Below are 22,170 nucleotides of genomic sequence, written 5' to 3'. Positions count from 1 at the left end.
CTCTGAGCTGTCAGCACAGAGCCCGATGTGGGGCTTGAACTCACAAACCACTAGATCATGAGCTGAGCCAAAGTCTGACACTTAGTCGATTGAGCCACCAATACCCCAATGTTTCTAACTTTAAAACCACATAATCACTCCACTTGTTTCTTCCTTCCACTCTTTTACGTAGCACCTTATTGAGCTTTTGGCTCAATTTATTTCTATAAATAGTGGCTAATTATAGAAATATACTATTTCCAGTTTCTGAAGCAATGATGTCAAATTATAATCCCAAACATAGATGAGGTTGCCGTTTCTAATAAACTAAGGTGGTTCCTTCCCAGTATGTGAAAAATTTAGTAGCAATATATCTATGGTGTTTTGTTTTTTTTTCTGCTTGATATTTTAAGCCAAGGAGAAAAGTAAATAATGTTTAAGGAACTTGTAAACCAAGTGTGTAACCATTTTGCCCAATTCATGGTTTTATTTAATGAGCTCTGATACCACAGGATGAGAGTTGTTCCCAAAGGGCCTCAATCAACTAGACTATTGAACAGAAATGCAGAATGTAAATTGGGTTTTAACTAAAATCATACTGCTATTACTTTTTATGGAACCCATAATTTCTGGTAGAGAGCAGGCATATAGAAAACTGTCATTATGGAAATGCCTTCCGGGATTTGACCAACTGCATTTGGAGCACAAATAAATAGCCTGAGGCTTGATTTGTATGCTACTTCTGGTTGTAGAAGGCTAAATATATGCCACATGGTTCTTAATACAGCTTTCATGGTTTTGTGGATTCCATGAACTACCTTTTAGATACATTATGCACTTACTAATTTATTTATTTACTTACTTACTTATGTATAATTTTGCAGCCAAAGAGAAGGTATGTTTTCTTTCATTTACATCCTCAGGGTAGATTTTTTTTCTTTGAGAATAATGGTGAGATACTTGTTCTGAAAACATGGAGACAAGGAAGATAAGCCATATGATATTTTTCTCCAGATAACTGAATATAATCAATTAATTGAGAATGGATTTCTTCCTTCATACTTTCCCTGGATTGCTGTGGGCTTCAGAATTCAGAGTGAAATTGATGACTGGATTAATACTTATGCAACTGATTTCAAATATCGCTTGCATGCCAGAAATTCCAAGATTCCAAAGCTCCAGATACACTTTTCTCTCTGCTTACTGGACATCGTCATGTAATGGTCTCAGACTCAGGATGTGCTAGAGCAAACTAAGTAGATTGATTTCTGTTGTATAGATGTTAGTTTTACCTTTGTAACAATGCTAAATGTTTCTGGAGGGCAGCATCCTTAATGCTATTCTCTTACAAGGCTTTACAAGCATAGTTTACACTTAACAAATTGTTGTTGATTAAAAAAGAGTAGTGGTGATAGCAAGTGGTTTATAAGCATGGAACGGAGTTGCTGATGAGGATATTCAGAATCTGTAGATTTATAATGTCTCCTGTAGTGCCCCTCTCATTGCCAGAATCCACTTTGAGCCAACAGCATTGTGGCCACCCCAGTATCTAACAAGAAAAACAGAAGGCAGCTTGGTAACTTGGAAGCAGGACATGTTTTAACAGCTTTGTGTTCACATTCTGACTCTGTCAATTAGAATTTATTTAATGGCTGACTCAGCTATGAAATGAAGATAATGACATTCATCTTGAGAGCTTTGATGTTGCTAAAGAATATCAAATGCCTAAATGATGCCTGGTATTAATAGATGCTAACTAAATGATTTAAATGCTTATGGTACTTCATATTTGTGTGATCTCTTGTGGTTAATAATAGATGCTCCTGACCACCCCAGATGTAGGCATAGCTATGTCTTCCATTTTGTAAATGAGGAAACTGAAGCCCAGAGGCCCTCAGCTAGTAAGTGGGGAGCTAGGGCTAGGAACTGGACTTCTTTCTGCCACCAAATCTTTTGATCACTCTCCCAGTTTAAACTGTCCTTTGCAAAAGCATCCCAATTCTATACCCCAGACAGAATCAATTCCTACTTTCTCTTCCTCTACTCTAAAGCTCCCTCATAGCACTCTGTCTATAGTGTTTTTCTAATACTGCATTGCCTTGTGATTATGTATGGACCGGAATTCCTGAAAGAATTTGAGTTTTTAAAGCAGGGCCATGTCTGATTTATCTGGGTGGGCACGGTGTCTGGCACAAATGCAAGTTTGTGGAATTGGTGAAGAGAGTCAGAATGTAGCATGAGTCCAAAGGTTCCCTTAATTAAAGAAAAAATGAAGTAGGAGCATTGTTTGGTGTATTACTCCAAAGCTGGCTTGCTAGCTAACAAGACAGGAAGAATTCATCTGCAAGTAATGTGCACAACTCACCCCACTGAGAATGTTAATTATGTTTTTAAAGGGAGACAGGGAGCCTTGGTTGCTTTTGGCACAAAGCAGTGGGGAGAGGGATGGTCCAGGGAAGGAATGCTAAATAGTTTCTGCAGTCTGTATTGCCAGCTCTCTGTGTAGCTCTGGGAAGGGAGAGGATTTGTGATGTTTGTCTGAGACAAAGATTTCATTACTTTGTTCTGATGATAATTCCACGGGTATGCTCTTTGCCCAAGTATCTTTTTTTTTAAACTTATAACCTCTCCTTACGCCTAGTTCAAGTCTTCATCTGCTCCAAAGTCCTCCATATTCTGTGGAACTTGGCCCTGTCCATGGCCCCTTTCCACTCCCATATACTCAATTTGGTCCAACATAGTTTCAAGGTCAATTTTAAGATGCACTGTCAACATCTTTTTTTTTTTAATAGTTTATTGTCAAGTTGGTTTCCATACAACACAAGCACCATCCTCCATACTCATTACCCCCTTTCCCCTCTCTCTCATCCCCATCAGCCCTCAGTTTGTTCTTGGCATTCAAGAGTCTCTCATGGTTTACCTCTCTCCCTCTCCCCAACTATTTTTCCCCTTCTTCTCCTCCATGGTCCTCTGTTAAGTTCCTCCTAATCCACCTATACGTGCAAACATATGATATCTGTCCTTCTCTGCCTGACTTATTTCGTTCAGCATAACACCCTTAAGTTCCATCCATGTTACTACACATGGCCAGATTTCATTCTTTCTCATTGTCATATAGTATTCCATCGTATAAATAAACCACATCTTCTTGATCCATTTGTCTGTTGATGGACACTAGGCTCTTTCCATGTTTTGGCTATTGTGGAGAGTGCTGCTATGAACATTGGGGTCCATGTGCCCCTATGCATCAGCACTCCTGTATCCCTTGGGTAAATTCCTAGCAATGCTATTGCTGGGTCAAAAAAAGTACTGTCAACATCTTAATGCACATAGTCTTTGACTCAGTAATTCCACTTTTAGGAATTTTTCTTTTAGAAATTCACCCACAAGAAAAAAAAAAGAATGTGAATAGGCTTATGTGTAATAATAGAAATCAGAAATATCTGCGATGCTCATCAGTAAAAGATTGTTTAAATAAATCTTGCTATAGTATATTGTGTAACTGTTCAAATGAATAAGGCAGATCTCTATGCAAAGATATAGTTGTATTTTTTGAAAAGAAAGTTGTAGAATAATGTATATTGTAAGGCCTTTTTTATGTAGAGAAATTCAAGAAGCATATGCCACATTCATTTACTCAAAAAATACTTACCTAATGTATACTGTGTGCCAAGCAGTGAATAGGAAATATATCTGTCTTTGTGGAGTTTACATTTTCATCCAGGGAAATGAATAAGAAGCATAATAAATGAAATTACTTGTATGGTAAAGAATAATACACACTAAAGAAAAAAAAGGACAGGACAGAGATAACCTTTGAGACTTTAATGTGGTAGATCCTGGAGGAAGGGGCAGGGCTTTCATTTTCTACTTTACTTACTTTTGTATTGTTCATATGAGTTTGTGTTATTTTTTTAAGTTTAGTTGGTTGGGGGTGGGAGAGAGAGAGAGGGGGAGAGAGAGAGAGAGAGAGAGAGAGAACGAACAAGGAGGGGCAGAGAGAGGGGGAGAGAGGGGATCACAAGAAAGCAGGTTCTGTGCTGTCAGTCTCACGTGGGACTTGATTCCACAACCCGGAGATCATAACCTGAGCCAAAATCAAGCTTTGGATCCTTAAGTGACCGAGCCACCAAGGTGCCCCAATATTTTTGTTTATTTAAGGGTAACTTAAAAGGTGTCCTCTTTCCTTTATCTTCAACTTCTTGTATTCAATAAGAATAAAATTTAACTTCTAAATTTTATTCCACTTTTAAACACATCAGTTTCTCTTCCATCTTTTAAAAAAATGTTTTATTTTCATTCCATCTTAAAAATAAAAAATAAGTAAAAGGGAAGACGCTGATTCAAGTCCCTTCTGGTTACAAACCCATAATTACCCTTCCTTTCCCTTCTTGGTAAAATTTTTGAGTACTTGACAATCAGGACCTCATGTTTTTCCCCTCCTATTCAATCCTTTCCCAAACTTATATGCCCTTTTAGCTTTCATGCTGCTGAAACTTTTTGATTTCACCAATAAATTCTGAGGACACATCATCTCCTCTCATTCCTCTGAGTGGTCATGCTCCAGGTAACCCTTTCGTGTCTCATTTCATCCTTAAGTTCCTCTAAGGTTCTGTCCTGGGAACACTAATTTATCCTCCTTCCACTCCCCACATTCTCTCTGGGTTACCTTATCTACCTTCATACTTCACTGGCCAGGGAGTAATATTTTTTTGTGGAGAACAGAATATTTGAATAACTGCCATGTACATGGGGAATCTGGAAAGGCACACACATGCTCAGGCCAGGACATATGTTCAGAAAAGACCTGAGATGACCATAAATTTTTACCATTAGCTGGTCTTTGGGCTCAGAGTACATGCAAACTAATGTAGAGTTGTAAGAGGTCTGATTAGAGCATTGAAAGTATGCCTCAACGGAAAGCCAAATTAAAAAGACCTGGAGTGTATGCTTTTTTTTTCTTTTTTCATTACCTGTTTTTCCTTATTTACTTTCTTGTACTTTTTTTCCTTTTTGCAAATGGATATATCCAAAATGGTTACTTTTCAATGAAAAACTATGAGGCATGTAATGAAACAAAAGATATTACCAAAAAGTAAAGGAAAAGAAATTAACAGGAGCTGTTCTTTAAGAAGCACAGACATTGTACTTACTATAGCAAGACTTTAGGTCAACTGTCAGAAATATTAGAGGTAAAAGAAGCAATGGACAAAGAAATAAAACAAGAGGAATAATTAATAAATAGAGAATATCAATAAGGAGAAAATATTTTTTAAAAGTAGAAATTTTGGAACTGAAAATTACAATAACTGAAGTATAGGATTAATTAGAGGTGTTCAGAATGGAGTTTGAACAGACAGAAAAATGAATCCCTAAACTTGAAGATATGTTAAATTAAATTATCAACTGTCAGGAGCAAAAATAATAAAGAAAACAAAACAAAACAAAACTGAAGAGACTTGAGGAACACCGTAAAATTTACCAACATATACATGATGGGAATCCCATAAGGAGAAGAAAGAAAGGGGAAGAAAAAAAAACTTGAAGAAATACTTGTCTAAAACTTCATAAATTTTATTTATGAAATGTGAAATTAAAGTGTGAGTCTATGCATATAAAAAGCTCCTGGTAGGATAAGGGGATCCACACTGAAACACAGAGTAGCAATTTCTTAGAAACCATGGAGGCCAGAAGGCAGTTGGTATGATATACTTAAACTGGGACACCTAGGTGGCTCAGTCAGTTAAACATGTGACTTTGGGTCAGTTCATGATCTCATCGCTCGTGAGTTCAAACCCCATCTTGGGGTCTGTGCTGACAGCTCAGAGCCTGGAGCCTGCTTTGCATTCTGTTTCTATCTCTCTGCCCTCTTACCACTCATGTTCATGTTCCTCCCCCCTCCCCCAAATAAGTAAACATTTAAAAAATTTATATTGCTGAAAGATAAAAATTGCAACCAAGAATTAAATATGTGGAAAAAATATCTTTCAAGAATGAGGGAGAAATTAAGATATTTCCAGATAAGCAAAAGATGGAGTTCATTAATAGCAGATGTGCCCTACAATAAATGCTAGAAGAAATCCTTTAGGGTTAAATAAATGAACACTAGGAGTAACAAAGCCGTATGAAGAAATAAAAACTACTGGTAAAGGCAACTACATAGGTATATATAAAAGTATTTTTGGCTTGCCTCTCCTCTATTTTCCCCCTATATTATTTAAAAGAGAAATGCATAAAAATAAATAAAAGAGAAACGCCTAAGGCAAAAATTATAAATTTGAGTTAATGTGCATGTAATATATAAATATTTAATCTGTGACACTAAGAGTATAAAGGGGCAGTGACAAAGTTAAACTGGAGCAGAGTTTTGTATATTATTGAACCTTACTTGGTGTTAATGAAAAAATATGTATAAATTTAAGATGTTGATTGCAAATCCTACTAAGAAAACATCTAAAAAATACAAAATGGAGGAGGGCACTTGTGGGGATGAGCACTGGGTGTTATGTGAAAACTAATTTGACAATCAACTATTTGTAAAAAATAAATTGGGAAAAATTAAATAAATAAATAAATAAATAAATAAATAAATAAATAAATAAAACACTAAAAAATACAAAATACAAAAAGGAAATGAGAGGCACAAAATGTACACTACAAAGAACAGCAAAATATAAAAAAAGGCAGTAATGAAGGAATTAAGAAAGAAGTATATAGGGGCGCCTGGGTGACTCAGTCAGCTAAACATCCTGAGATTTTGGCTCAGGTTATGATCTCACAGTTAGTGAGCCTCACATCAGGCTCTGTGCTGATAGTTAGAGCCTTTGGATTCTGTGTCTCGCTCTCTTCACCTCCTCCACTCACACTCTTTCTCTCTCTCAAAAGTAAAAAACAAAACAAAAAAACATTAAAAAAGGAAATAAGTATATAAATGACATATAGCAAAAATATAGCAAACAAGAACAATATGGCAGAAATCCTTCCATAATTACTTTAAATATACATGAATTAAACTCTTCAAATAAAAAATGTAGATTGGAAGGATAGATTAAAAACATAATTCATCTATATGTTACCTACAACAGAATCACTTTAGATCTAAAGGAAAAGAAACAAGAAAATTTAAAAGATAGAAAAATATATTCTATGCAGAGTCCATACAGTGCAATATTATTCAGCTATGTACAGGAATGAAGTACGGACACATGCTACAACATGGATGAATCTTGAACACATTATGCTAAGTGAAAGAAGCCAGACACAAAAGACTATAAATTGTATGATTCCTTTTACATGAAATCTAGAATAGGCAAATGTATAGACACACACACACACACACACACACACACACACACACACACAAAAGGATTTGTGGTATAATGGGCTGTGGGTAAGGAATAACAGGCAATAGCTGCTTAACTGGTACAGGGCTTCCATTTGAGGTGATGACAAATTCTGGAACTACGTAGTATTGATGGCTGTACAACATTGTGAATGTACGAATGCCACTGAATTGTACACTTTGAAATGATTACACTGATAAATTTTCATGTGTGTTTTGCCACAATAAAAAGAAAGAGAACATAAAATAAATGCAGACTGACTCCAAGATACTGGAAAGAGCAGAAAAGGATTTCAAAATAGCTTTTATAAGTATGCCCATTATCTTAATAAGAATACACTAATAATGAAAAGGTAATGGTAAAGCCAGGTGGCTAGTCATAAGACTATGCCTTAAGACAACTTGATATTGAGGAGGTTAAGATGATGAGAAATTTAATAGTCCTTCATATTAGTCTAAGTAAGAGACTTAGACTTACAGAACTTTATGTGGGAAGTTATAGAGATGATGGTTCTCTTCTTTGCTGCAATCCAGTTAATCGTGAGACTCTTTTTCACCCAAGTAAATTGAATATATTAACATCTTTTACTTTAGGCTGCTTGATATTGAAAATTAGAGTGAGATATGGAGAAGGGCACTTGTGAGGATGAGCACTGGGTGTTATATGGAAACCAACTTGACAATAAACTATTTAAAATAATAAAAATAAAAATAAAAAAATTACAGTGAGATAATATAAGTATCCCTGAGTCCCTTGTTGCTTAGGCAACTACCAAGTTTTTTTCTTTTCTTTCTTTCTTTCTTTTCTTTCTTTCTCTTTCTTTCTTTCTTTCTTTCTTTCTTTCTTTCTTTCTTTCTTTCTTTCTTTCTTTCCCAGTTGTTTGGTCATAAAAACTTGTCATTGGCTCAATCTGTATTTGTTATTGTGAGGTTGAACATTTTGTCTGCATTATTCCTCAAAAGGTTGCACAAGTGCTAATTGTGTTCTTTTACTTTCTAACCAGAAGACATATGTTAATTTCTGGCTGGTGACAGAAAATATTGAGCGATAAAATGTAGAGCTGCAGTTATCAAAGCAACAATAATACTTTAAAAATATGCACTATTGAATTCTAGAGTAGAGTGAAATTTATTACTCCTAGGCATGATATCTCTAAATGAACAAAAAAGTGGTTAACCTTCTATTCAGGACCCCCCCCCAAAAAGGAAAATCTTACTCTTTTATATATTGAATTCCATAAACTAGTAATTTGTTCATTTGATTTCTTTTGTCCAAAAAGCTGAAAGACATGCCAATGAAAACCCAACCTTTAAAAATTATTATTCACTATACATAATGAAGTCTAAGGTTAAAAAGTAACTAGACCTGGTTGCTGATCTTGTTATTTGACAAATGAATTTCAGACTTAAGATAATGACTATATAGTTACATATATTTCCTGGAGGATTAAACTGTAGTTGGTAATCTATATAAAATTCATAGTTGGTCACTAAGGAAAGATCGTTGTGCTCAGTTAGTGATATGTAATTACTCCTTTTAAACTCTGGGGGGGGTGCGAAGATAATGTGGGGCCCCTAGGTGGCTCTGTCAGTTGAGTTCTGACTCTTAATTTCTACTCAGGTCATGATCTCATGTTTTGTGAGTTCGGGCCCTGCATCAGCTCTGTGCTGACAGATTGGATTCTGTGTCTCATTCTCTGTCTGCCCCTCCCCAACTTGTGCTCTGTCTCTCAAAAATAAATAAATGTAATTTTTTTAATGTTTTAAAAGTGATAAAGTATACACAGGTATTTATTTTAAGGTTATGTCTCTCATAACCTGGATTTGAAGTAGGAAAAGCAACATTAATATGCTAAAAACTCCATTTTCTGACTTGCTTCCCAAATTTGTTAGCAGCAGCCATGTAGTTTTCTGATAGTTTATCTATAGCACAATACAAATTCTGTAAGAGAAAGCCCCATAGTGACTTAATTCCACTGATGCCTTTATTTTCTTTTATTTCCTTTTCTGAATATTAACACCTTACCACCATCTCTCATTGCAGGTGTGGCCAATTTAATATTCTCAATTATTTGTTGTGCTCCATTTTGACTCACTTCCCTATAGCATTATTAGATTTTTCCATCCCATTGATACTAAGCTTGAGCACCTGACCTTCTTTAGCCAAATGAATCTATCTGAACAGAAGCTCTAATTGTTTTGGATTTGCATCTCTTGTTACTGCTCTCTATCATGAGATCAATATGCTCCAGAACATACCTTTTCCTTCAGCCTCAAGTTCTGATATGAAACGACTTGTGGAGATGCTCCTAGTAGAGCCACAACCAATTGCAGCTGTTATGTAACATGATCAAGAAATAAATATACATTGTTGTAAATCATTGAGACATTAAGAGGTTTGTGATTTGTCACAAGGTAATGAATACACCAAAGAATATAAAAAAACAAAACTTTTTCCCCTTTTGTCCCATTCTCTCCTTAGTAGACACATTATTAATCAAAAACAGCATGTGAAGAGCAGACTTTGCCAAAAATTGTGACTTCCTTGAAAGCAGAACTGGGAGCCTTCCTGTTCATTTTATATCCCAGTCCTTAGCACAAGATAGGACCCAATGAATACTTGATGAATGAATAGTTATCTTTAGGTGCACATTCAATCTTTGTGTCTCCCCACCCCAAATGGTCCTTTTAACTACTCAAACTATCACACTGAGATCTCTTCACTTGTGTTCTCTAAAATCTCTACAAAAGAAATATGGGAGAAAAAATGCTACAGAGGGGAGAGACTGGGTGGCTCAGTTGGTTTAGCATCTGACTTCGGCTCAGATCATGATCTCTTGGTTTGTGAGTTTGAGCTCTGCATTGGGCTCTACGTTGACAGTGTGGAGCCTGCTTGGGACTCTGTCTCTCCTTCTCTCTCTGCCCCTCCCCCACTTATGTTTTCTCTCCTTCAAGGTAAATAAATAAATTTTAAAAATGCTACAGAGGAATAATAATACTATTAAATATGGTAGTAGCATACATAGACTCAGTCTTTACCCTGTGCTAAATGCTGGACTATTTAATCCATTTTCTCCCTTAAACCTCACAAGTAAACAAGTGAAATAAGTTTGACTATTTCTTTTTTCTTCTTTGCACAGAAGAGAAGGTAACTTGCAAAGGCTGCAGGTGTTAAGGGGTTAAATTTATCATTTTGAGCCCAGATGCTGATTACATCTGATTGAATTCATATCCCATTATGTCTTCTTGCATATTGTATTTCAAAGATAAATTGAATCTAAAGTTTTCATGATATGATGTTTTGTATTGCCCTCAGAGTAGTTTTCTACAAATTGACCAGGGAACAAGTTTCAGTCATGTCAGACTTCCCTCGGTTGGCAGTGTCTTGAGTCACAGAGACAGAGAACATCAGAAATCTTTTGCTTTACCTCTTCTCGTGGGTTCATCCTGATTAGCAGGTGATTTTTGAAGAAAGCTTTTATTCTTGACAGGTTTTTTTTTTTTTTCTGTAAAGTGCATGAGGATTAATAAGACAATTGCCTGCAAAGTGTTTGGAGCTCTGGGGAGCCAGGAAATGATTTAAGTGCATGGAATTATTCCCCTACATAAGTCAGCACTGAATTTTTAAATAAAAATCCTCTTTAAAGAGTAACACCAAGGTGGTAATAAAAATCAACAAGTGCCAAGCAATTCAGCAGAGGTTAAATGTCTTCCATTGACACTTGGATGTGTCAAAAGAGAATTGTAGAGCCAAAATCTGAGCCAGGAAGAATCTCAGAGGGCATTGAGTTTAAATTATCTGTTTAAAAAAATGATGAAACATACCATGTACTAAACCAGTCAGTTTAAGTGTTTTGCCCAAGGTCACACAACTGGTTAGGATTAATGAAGCCAAAAAATATTGATGTATGGTGGATACCAATGACATGTATCATCAGATCAGATTGCCAAGGAGAAGGATAAAGGGATGGATGGGTTGCTTAGTAGATGAAGATAACTTCAATGAAAAGGAAGAATTTCAACTAATTCTGAAGGACTGCCAGGATTTCTGTAAGTGAAACAGGGAGGAAGATGTATTCCATGTCATTAACCCTATGTGATCTCAACGTTAGAGGCTGGAATATGCATTGAAAGGAAGAACCACAGTCCCTGTTACTATAATTTGATACAGACTTAGTAGAAGGTGTAACACCTATACTTTATGATGTTTTCCCAGGCTCGTACTCCAATTCTCTTTTTCTTGCTTCTGCTAATATATATCTTTTGTGTGTGAAGTATTGTACTAAATCCTAGGTTCTTGGAAAAGGGCATCAAGTAACAATTAGCAACTTTTTTCCTACACCAAGGAGATAAGAAACTAACAATAGATTACCCACCCATCAACATACATTTTCTTGTTATTAAGTAGAACATGAGAACCAAAAGAGATAAAGAGAGAATGCGGTAGTTGTTCAGAGAAGGCAGAGATTGATTCTGGCAGGAGAGACAATAACAGTTACCATAACCAGCATTTATATTGGGCTTACCATGAGCTAGGCCCCACTTAAGGGTTTTACCTAAATTAAAATTTATTTAATCCTCCCTACTATCCCACATGGTAAGTTTTGTCAACAGGAGTATCTCTCTGTCAACATCTCTTGGATCTGTTTTTCTGTTTCTTGGCTGGATTCTCAATGTAATCTCCAAAGTGGTAGAAGAGTTGCAGTGTGGTGTAGCGCCTGATTTGAGCATGAGGCAAAAGGAAAAATCAATATAATACTGATACTATCCTTTTCTAAAATTTGATATATATTTTTTCATTTTTTGCATTTAAGCTTTTCTTTATTTGTTTTTATTGAGGTCAACCTAATACATAAAATTGTGTAAGTTATAGGTGTACCACATTATAATTTGACATTTTTTGCACTACCAAATGATTACCACTAAAGTCTAGTTAGTATCTATTAGGATACAATTGGCCCTCTTCACTCATTCTCCCCTGCCCCCACTGGAAACCACCAATCTCTTCTCTGTACCTATGAGTCCATTTTTGTTTTGTTTGTTTTATTTTATTTTTATTTTTTTTAAATGTTTTTATTTATTTCTAGGAGAGAGAGAGAGAGCGTGAGCAGGGGAGGGCCAGAGAGAGAGGGAGCGACAGACTGAAACAGGCTCCAGGCTCTGAGCTGGCAGCCAGCACAGAGCCCGACGCGGGGCTCGAACCCACCAACCGCGAGATCATGACCCAAGCGAAAGTCGGACGCTTAACCGACTAAGCCACCTAGGCGCCCCTGTTTTGTTTGTTTTATAGATTCTACATAAGAGTGAAATCATATGTATTTGTCTTTTTACATCTGACCATTTTACCTTGAAGTCCCATCTAAGTTGTCGCAAATGGCAAGTTTTCATTTTTTTTTTTTACAAATAGTTTATTGTCAAATTAGTTTCCACATAACACTCAGTGCTCATCCCCACAAGTGTCCTCCTCCATGCCCATCCCCCCCTCCCACCCACATCCATCAGTCCTCAGTTTTTGTCAACATTCAAGAGTCTCTCATGGTTTGCCTCTCTCCCTTTCCCCCACCATTTCCGCCCTTCTCCCCCTTGTTCCTCAGTTAAGTTCCTCCTAATCCTCCTATACGTGCAAACATATGATATTTGTCCTTCTCTGCCTGACTTATTTCGCTCAGCATAACACCCTCAAGGTCCATCCATGTTATTACACATGGCCAGATTTCATTGTTTCTCATTGCCATGTAGTATGCCATGGTATAGATAAACCACATCTTCTTGATCCATTCATCTGTTGATGGACACTTAGGCTCAAGATTTCATTTTTAATACAGAGTAGTGTTTCACTGTGTGTGTGTGTGTGTGTGTGTGTGTGTGTATGTGTACACCACATCTCATCTATCTCTTTACTGTAGGGCATTTAGTGTTTCCATTTCTTGGTTGTTGTAAATAATGCTTCAGTGAACATAGGGGTGCATATACATTTTTGAATCAATGTTTTTGTATTCTTTGGATAAATGCCCAGAAGTAGAATAACTGCATCATATGGTAGTCCTATTTTAGGTTTATGGAGGAATCTCCATACTGTTTTCCATAGAGGCTGCACCAATTTACATTCCTACCAGTGTATGAGGGTTCCCTTTTTCTCAGCATCCTCTCCAACATTTGTTATATTTCATCATTTCGTTAATAGCCATTCTGACTAGTGTGAAGTGATAACTTATTATGGTTTTGATTTGAATTTTCCGAACAGTGAGTAATGTTGAGCATCTTTTCATGTATTTGTTGGCTATTTGTAAATCTTCTTTGGAAAAATATTCAGATCCTCTGTCCAATTTTTAGTTGGGTTGTTTATTTGTTATGGAGTTGATTTAACCCTTTATATATTTTGGATATTAATTTCTTGTCAGATATATGATTTGCAAACAATTGATTATGGCAGTAGGGACAGTATAATAAATACTTTTAACAAATCTTTCATTCAGTAGATTCACTTTTCCTTGTGATGATGGTTTCTTTTGCTGAAGAAAGTCTTTAGTTTGATGTAGTCCCATTGATTTATTTTTGCTTTTGTTTCCTTTGCCTTCAGAGTCAAATCTAAAGAGATGTTGTTAAGATTGATGTTGAGGAGCTTACTCTCTATGTTTTCTTTTCATAATCTTATGTTTGTAGGTCTTACATTTAAGTCCTTAATTATTTTTAATGTTTGTGTATGGTGTAAGATAGTGGTCCAGTTTCTTTCTTTTACATGTGGCTGTCCATTTTCCCAGCACCATTTATTGAAGAGATTGTCTTTTCTCCATCATATGTTCTTAGCTCCTTAGTCATAAATTAATTGTCCATATATATGAGGGTTTAACTTTGGGCTCTCAATTCTATTCTTTTGTTCTATGTATCTGTTTTTATGTCAGCACCATGCATTTTTTTTTTTTTTTAGAGAGAGAGAGAGTGAGTGTGAGCGAAGGTGGGTCAGAGAGAGAGGGAGAGAAAGAATCCCAAGCAGACTCCACATCCAGCATGGAGTCCAATGTGGGGCTCGATGTCATGACCAAGAGATTATGACCTGAGCCCAAATCAAGGGTTGGATGCTTAACTGACTGAGCCATCCAGGTGAACAAGTACTATACTGTTTTGATATCTATAGCTTTGTAGCATAATTTGAAGTTAGGGAGTGTGATATCTCAAGCTCTGTTCTTTCTCAGTATTACTTTGGCTATCTGGGGTCTTTTGTGGTTCCATACAAATTCTAGAATTATTTGTTCTATTTCTGTGAAAAATGTCATTGGAATTTTGATAGGAATTGCATTCAATCTGTATATTGCTTTGGGTAGTATTGGCATTATAACACTATTAATTCTTTTCATCTTTGCACATGGAGCATCTTTCCATATATTTGTTTCTTCAATTTTTTAAATCAATATCTTCTTTTTTGAGAGAGAGAAAGAGAGACAACATTAGCTATATGGAGGGGCAGAGAGAGAGAGAAGAGAGGAGAGAGAGAGAGAGAGAGAGAGAGAGAGAGAGAGAGAATCTTAAGCAGGCAGGCTCCATGCTCAGCACAGAGCCCAGTGCGGGGCTCAATCCCATGACCCTGGGATCATGACCTGAGCTGAGATCAGGAGTCAGACACTCAACCAATTGAGGGACCTAAGTGCCCCTCTCTCATCAATATCTTAACGTTTTCAGTGTATAGGTCTCTGACCTACTTGGTTAAGTTTATTCCTAGGTATTTCTTCCTTTTGGTTGCAATTGCAAATGGGAATACTTTCTTAGTTTCTCTTTCTGATAATTCATTATTAGTGTATATACATGCCACAGATTTCAGTACATTTATTTTATTGTTACTTTCTGGAATTCATTAATTCTTTTTTTTTTTTTTTGGTGGAGTCCTTAGGGTTTTTTATATATAGTATCAATCTGCAAATAGTGACCGTTTTACTTCTTCCTTTCTAATTTGAATGCCTTTATTTTTTTTTTCTTGGAAAATTTCTGTGGATAGAAGTTGCAGCATACTGTTGAAAAAAAGTGGTGAAGGTGGGCATCCTGGTTTTGTTCCTGATCATACCGTTGAGTATGATGTTAGCTGTGGGATCATCATTATGTCTTTAGTAGGTTTGGGTACAGTCTCTCCATACCATTTTGTTGAGAGTTTTTTATTATAAATAGATATTGAATTTTGTCATATTCTATTTTCTTCTATTGGAATGATCATATGATTTTTACTCTTCATTTTTTTATTTTGGTGTATCATATTAATGTATTTGTGAATGTTGAGTTATCTTTGCATGCATGGAATAAATCTCACTTGATTATGGTGTATGATCATTTTAAAGTATTCTTAAGTTTGGTTTGCTAATATTTTTGTGAGTTTCTGCATAAAAGTTCATCATTGGTACTGGCTGTAATTTTTTGTGTGGTGTTCTTGTTTGGTTTTGGTATCAGGGTAATGCTGACCTCATAAAATAAGTTTGGAAGAGGTTGAGGAGGAAGGTATTAAATCCTTGAGTGTTTGGTTGAGTTCACCAGTGCAGCCATGAGTTTTGGACCTTTGTTTGTTGTGAGGTTTTTGATTACTGATTCAATCTCTTTACTAGTGATTAGTCTATTCAGATTTTCTATTTCTTCATAATTCAGTCTTGGCAGATAGTATGTTTCTAGGAATTTATTAATTTCTTCTAGGTTGCCCAACGTATTGGCTTATAATTGTTAATAGTAGCCTTTTATGTTCCTTTGTATTTCAAATATGTCAGTTGTAACTCCTGTTCTTTCATTTCATTTTGTTTATTAGAACCTTCTCTTTCTTCTCTTAGTCTTTGTCAATTTTGTTTATTTTTTCAAAGAATCAGCTCTTAGTTGCATTGATCTTTTCCATTGATTTTGAGTCTTAATTTATTTCCACTTTGATCTGTATTATTTCCTTCCTTCTACTGACTTTGGGCTTCCTTTATTATTTTTTTTTTTCTAGTTCCATTAGGGGTAAAGTTAGATTATCTGAGGTTTTTCTTGTTCTGCCCTCTTAGAACCACTTTTGCTGCATCAAGGATTTTGGTATGTCATATTTCTATTTTCATCTGTCTCCAGGCATTTTTTATTTCTCCTTCACTTTCTTCGATGACCCATGGTTGCTGAATAGCATGTTGTTTAATCTCCAGACTTGTGGTTTTTCCTAGTTTTCCTTTTGTAATTTATTTCTAGTATCATACTTTTGTGGTTGGAGAGAAGCTTGATATGATTTCAGTCTTACTGAATTTTTGAGACTCATTTTGTGGATTAAAATGTGATCTATCCTGGAGAATGTTCCAGCTGTGCTTGGGAGGAATGTATATTCTGTTACTTTTACATGGCATGTTCCGTATGTATCTAGTAAGTCCATCTAGTCGAATATATGGTAGGATGATATTTTCTTACTAATTTTCTGTTAGGATGACCTGTCATTGATGTAAGTGGGGTGTTAAAGTTTCTTACTGTATTGCTGTCAATTTCTCCCTTTAGGTTTATTAAGATTTGCTTTATACATCTTGGTACTCTTATGTTGGTGCACATATATTTATAAATATATGTCTTCTTTTTGGGTTGATTCCTTTATCATTATGTAATGTTCTTCTTTGTCTATTATTAAAGTCTGTCTTAAAGTCTATTTTGTCTGTTACAAGTATAGCTCTACCAGTTTCCTTTTTGTTTCCATTTGCATAGAACATCTTTCTCCACCTCTTCACTTTCAGTCTGTGTGTGTCCTTACTTCTGAAGTGAGTCTCTTTTAGGCAGCATATAAATGGGTCTTTTAAAAAAATCCATTCTGCCAATCTGTGTCTTCTGAATGGACAGTTTAGTCCATATACACTTAAAGTAATTATTGATATCTGTGTACTTAGTGCAGTTTTGTTAATTGTTTTCTGGATGTTCATGTAGTTCCTCTTGGTTTCATTCTTCTCTTACTCTCTTCCCTTGTGGTTTGATGGCTTTCTTCAGTGTTATATTTAGGTTTATTTATCATTTTCTTTTGTGAATTTACTATATATTTTTGCTTTAAGGTTACTGTGAAGTTCTATACATTCCTATAGATATAATTGTCTCTTCTGAGTTGATGGCAACTTAATTTTGAACACATTCTAAAACTTTATACTTTTTTATTTCCCTGCCACATTTTATGGTTTTGATGACATTTTACATCTTTTAAAAATTCATCTCTTAACTAATTATTGCAGTTTCCATTACTTTTACTATTTTTGTCTTTTAATCTTCATTCTTGCTTTAGAGGTGATTGACCAACTTTGACTATTTGGTGATTGACCAACTTTTTTTCCAGTGAGATTTTCACTTTCATGTTTTGTTATTAATTAGTGCCATTTTTTTCAGTTTAGGGAAATTCTTTTAACATTTCTTGTAAGGCCGGTTTAGTGCTGATAAATTCCTTTAGTTTTTACTTATATGGAAAAACCCTTAATATTGCTTTCACCCTACTGGGTAGAGAATTATTAGTTTGAGATTTTTTCCTTTCAAGATTTTGAGTATAATGTGACCTCTCTTCTGGCTTGGAAAATTTCTGCTGAAAAATCTCCTGATAGCCTTATGGGGTTTCCCTTGTATGTAATAAGTTGTTTTTCTCTTGTTACTTTTAAGAGTCTTTATCTTTAATTTTTACAATTTTAAATATAATGTGTCTTGGTGTGGTTCCCTTTGGGAACTTTTTGGAACTTTGGGGTCTTTTTTGGAACTCTGAAGTTCATAGATCTGTATGTGTATCTTTCCTTCCCTAGGTTAGGGAAGTTTTCTGCTTTTATCTCCTCAAATAACTTTTTTTTTCTTTTGAAACAGAGATTAAGCTCAGGAGAGGGGCAGAGGGAGAAAGAGAGATAATCTTAAGCAGGCTCCACACTGATCATGGAACCCAACATGGGGCTTGATCCCATGAACCCTGGGATCATGACCTGAGGTGAAATCAATAGTCAGATGTTCCACTGACTGAACCACCCAGCCGCTTCACTTTAAATTAATTTTATATTTCTTTCTCTCTCTCTTCTCCTTCTGGGACCTATATAATATGAATGTTATTCCAGCTTATTATGCCCCCAATGTCATTTAAGCTATCTTTACTTTTTAAAATTCTTTTTGCTGCTCTGTCTGGCTGAATTCTGTTGCTTTGCCTTCTAGCTTGCTAATCTTGTCTTCAGATTTATCCAGTGTGATGTTGAATCCCTGTAGTGTATTTTTTAGGTCACTTACTGTATTTTATTCTTCAGTTCTATAATTTGCGTTTAGAACTTTTTTATATTTTCTGCCTCTTTGTTGAAGGTTTCATGATATTCATCCATTCTTTTCCTGAGTCTGGTGAGTACCTTTATGACCATTACTTTGAATTCTTTATCGGGTAAATTGCTTACCTTCCTTTCATTAATGTATTTTTGTTATATTTCATCTTGTTCTTTCATTTGGAACATATTCCTCTGTCTCTTCGTTTTGCCCAACTCTGTGTTTGTTTGTATGTATTGGGCAAATCAGCTACATGTTATAGTTTTAAGGGATCTGCTTTGTGTCGATTTCACACAGAGCCCCCAAACACAATCCCTTCTGACTACCAGAGCTATATGCTCAAGGGTTGTCCCATATGTGAGTTGCACTTGCTTGTCTGCTGTGGTGGAGATATATCTGTGATGTGGGGGTGGGTGGTGCTATCACTCAGCCTAGCTGTGTTGTGCAATTGTGCTGAGGTGGGTATTGGCCTAGGCTGCTGTCTGGCCTGGCTGCAATATGTAGTTTTGCTGCATAGGTGGGCTGGATTTGCCCCCGGGCTCTAGCAGGTTAGAGTAATAGTTACAAAAAGGCATCCATTAGAGCCAACCTTAGCAAGGTAGGATAATATTGTAAATATGGCACCCACCAGTAACTCTATCCCTGGAGAAAGTAGCAGTGTTTTTCTGCCTGTCTGGTAGATGCTTAAGATTAGTAAGTGGGTATTCTTCATATATAGTTTGGGCTTTTTCAAATTGGTGTTTTTACACTGTGTCCAGAGGCAAATGTCCAAGGCTAGTCTTTTAAGAGTATATTCTCCATTTGCTACAATTCTATAGTTTTCCTGGATGTAATGCCTGTTATTTTTCAAAGCACACTGTTTAAGGGGCTCGTCTGTTTTGTGCAGGATCTAAGAATTGGGGTGTTTAATGTGGAGTACAAATTCCTCACTTCTTTGGGAAAAGTTTGATATTTTTGACATTCCTTCTGACTATGAATCTCTACACCAGGGGTGGGTGTTTTTGGTGAGATGATCTCTGTGCCTCACCTACCAATCTTACTTTTCTTTTTGGTCTTTGTTGAGGAAGCTCTGTTCATGCAGTTTTGGTTTTTTGTTTGTTTGTTTGTTTGTTTGTTTCAGAGGTAATTATTCCCTAGGTAGTTGTATATTTATTGTATCCATGTTATGTGGGGAATGAGTTCAGGATCATTCTATGCCACCACTTGAACCCAGTTGAATCTAATTTTTTGTCTTTAAAAATAATTAAAATATTATTTTGAATACTGTTTTTTAATATATATATATATTATAATATCTATCTATCTATCTATCTATCTATACACACACACACACACACACACACACACACACATACATTATAAAAAAGATTCTCCCCATTTGGTTAATTAACACAACTATCATCTTACATATTTATCTTTTTTGGTGAAGGGACACATTTAAGTTTTATTGTCTTTTCAAGTTTCAGTCACTATGTTTTACATTAGATCCTCAGGCCTTATCATGTTACAAAAGATTTTGCCTGTTACTTTATATTTTCCCTCTCCCTGTTTCACCCACTCCCCAGCATCTGGGCAACTACTTTATACTCTGTTTCTTATGAGCTTAATTTTTTTTGTGGGGGAAGTGTTCCATGTGTAAGTGATATGCTACAGTGTTTGTCTTTCCCTGTCTGACTTATCTCAGTATAGTCCCCTCAAAGTCCATTTGTGTTGCAGATGGCATAATTTGCTTCTTTCTCATAGCTGAATACTTCCCCCTGTATGTATATACCAGATCTTCTTTATCCATTTATTCACTGAGGTTGTTTCCATATCTTGGAAATTGAGAACAGTGCTCCAATGAACATAGAATTGCAGATAACTCTTCAGTATTCTGTTTTCATTTCCGTTGGTTATATGCTCAAGAGTGGGATTGGGTAGTTCTATTTCTATTTTTTTTGGTATTCCATAGTGTCCACACTATTTTAATTCCAAGTTTATTGAAAATTTTGGTAACTCCTAAACTTTGCACCTCAGGAAATTCCTTTCTTACTTCACTTCACCCTAGTCCTAGCCCTGATGAAAGACTCCTACTAATTCCAAAACAATCTGTTTAAAATAGTTACACCAGATAGGGTTTTTGTTGGTCTGGCATTGGTCTCATGCCATCCCTGAAAAAATCATTGATGCTTAAGAGGAATATAGTGCTTTTATTGGGCTCTGAAGCTGGCTGGGATCAGTCCCTTTCCAATTTCTGAGAGTGTGGCTTCCCAGAAGTGGAGTCTGTAATGGGGATTATTACTCAGTTCAAATTCTTACTGAATTCAAATTCATCAGAGAAGGGGGGTGAGGAAGTGGGAAGTTGATAAACAAGAATGTAGTTTAAGGTGAAAACCAGCTTCAGCATGATCCCATTCAGTGAGACCAGGAACCCACCTTTTATAGCCCTGTGCTAGTCAGTCATTGCCTCAGGTCTGGTGGTGGTGGAGGGAGGCAGCTCTGTTGGTCTGAGGACATTTCTTTTAAAAATGAGGTAGCTGTACATTGTTATCAGCCAATACATACAGCAACTAGGAATGTCCACATGTACCAATAAACTGGTGTGGGCAGGGCCCTATCAGTCTATAATAAAGGGTGTGGTCCTAAAGGATAGAATTATCAGAAAGGAAAATGGATGCCACTCTGGCATTTAGCAGATGTTCTTTGTACTTAGCTCTTTAGGAAAGAAAATGGAATTGATTGTCATTTAATGACATCTGTTTCAATGAGAAAAAGTTATAACACACACACTTTCATATATCTGAGCTGGAATATTGAAAAGCAAAAGCAGCTGCTCAAGCTGCCTTCTTGCTGACTGTCTTTTAAGTAAAAACTTGGATCAGAGAGTCAACAAGCAGGGATGCTCACCTGTGCTCACCACCCTGTCTTCACTCAACCCACCTGAGTCACAAAATGCCAGTGAATCATGCTGACAGTCCATGTGCAGGCCTGGAAGTAGCTTGACAAGATAGAATTACGATGAACAAAATGAACTCCTTCCTTAAAAATTCCATTAGGGGCAGTGTCATGGCATTTAGAGTTCCATATACCAGGGAAACTGCCCTGGCGGAGTGAACCACAGTCAGGAGACGAAAGAGGAGACTGCTGTCAGCTGCAAGCTATGCCAGAGAGCCTGCATAAATGCTCCTCTGTCAGCAAGGGGGGAGCCCTGTCACCCTTTCATTAGCAGTAATTGAATGCCTACAGAGGCAGTAATTACAAATACCAGCCAGGCCTCACAGGCTCATCTGTCTTTGTTTATCATCACAGTAAGGGTATTGATCATTACTAGGGCCCTCCTTTCCTCTGGATAGGGACAGGGAAATTGGATTACTAAGGCCTGGCATGTATTGTGTAACACATACTTGCAGGGAAAAGGCAGATGAGAAGTGTTGAGAAATGGCGAGCACTTTGTTTCATAGGGTGTTGAGCCTGGTAACATTTTTGGGTGCTTCCTTTCTTTACAGGGACTAATGCTAAGATTCTCCGTCATCTGAGCATCCTTACTTTTGCTGGGGCCACAGAATACAGAGCACACAGATGGAAAGCAAATGGAATAGTTCCCACCTTAATTCACGTGTCTGTAGGTA

The sequence above is a fragment of the Hyaena hyaena genome, unplaced genomic scaffold, assembly GCF_003009895.1.
Source record: "Hyaena hyaena isolate Hyena2069 unplaced genomic scaffold, ASM300989v1 scaffold_501, whole genome shotgun sequence".
In the NCBI taxonomy this organism is placed as follows: domain Eukaryota; kingdom Metazoa; phylum Chordata; class Mammalia; order Carnivora; family Hyaenidae; genus Hyaena; species Hyaena hyaena.
Note: the sequence above shows the minus strand (reverse complement) of the source record.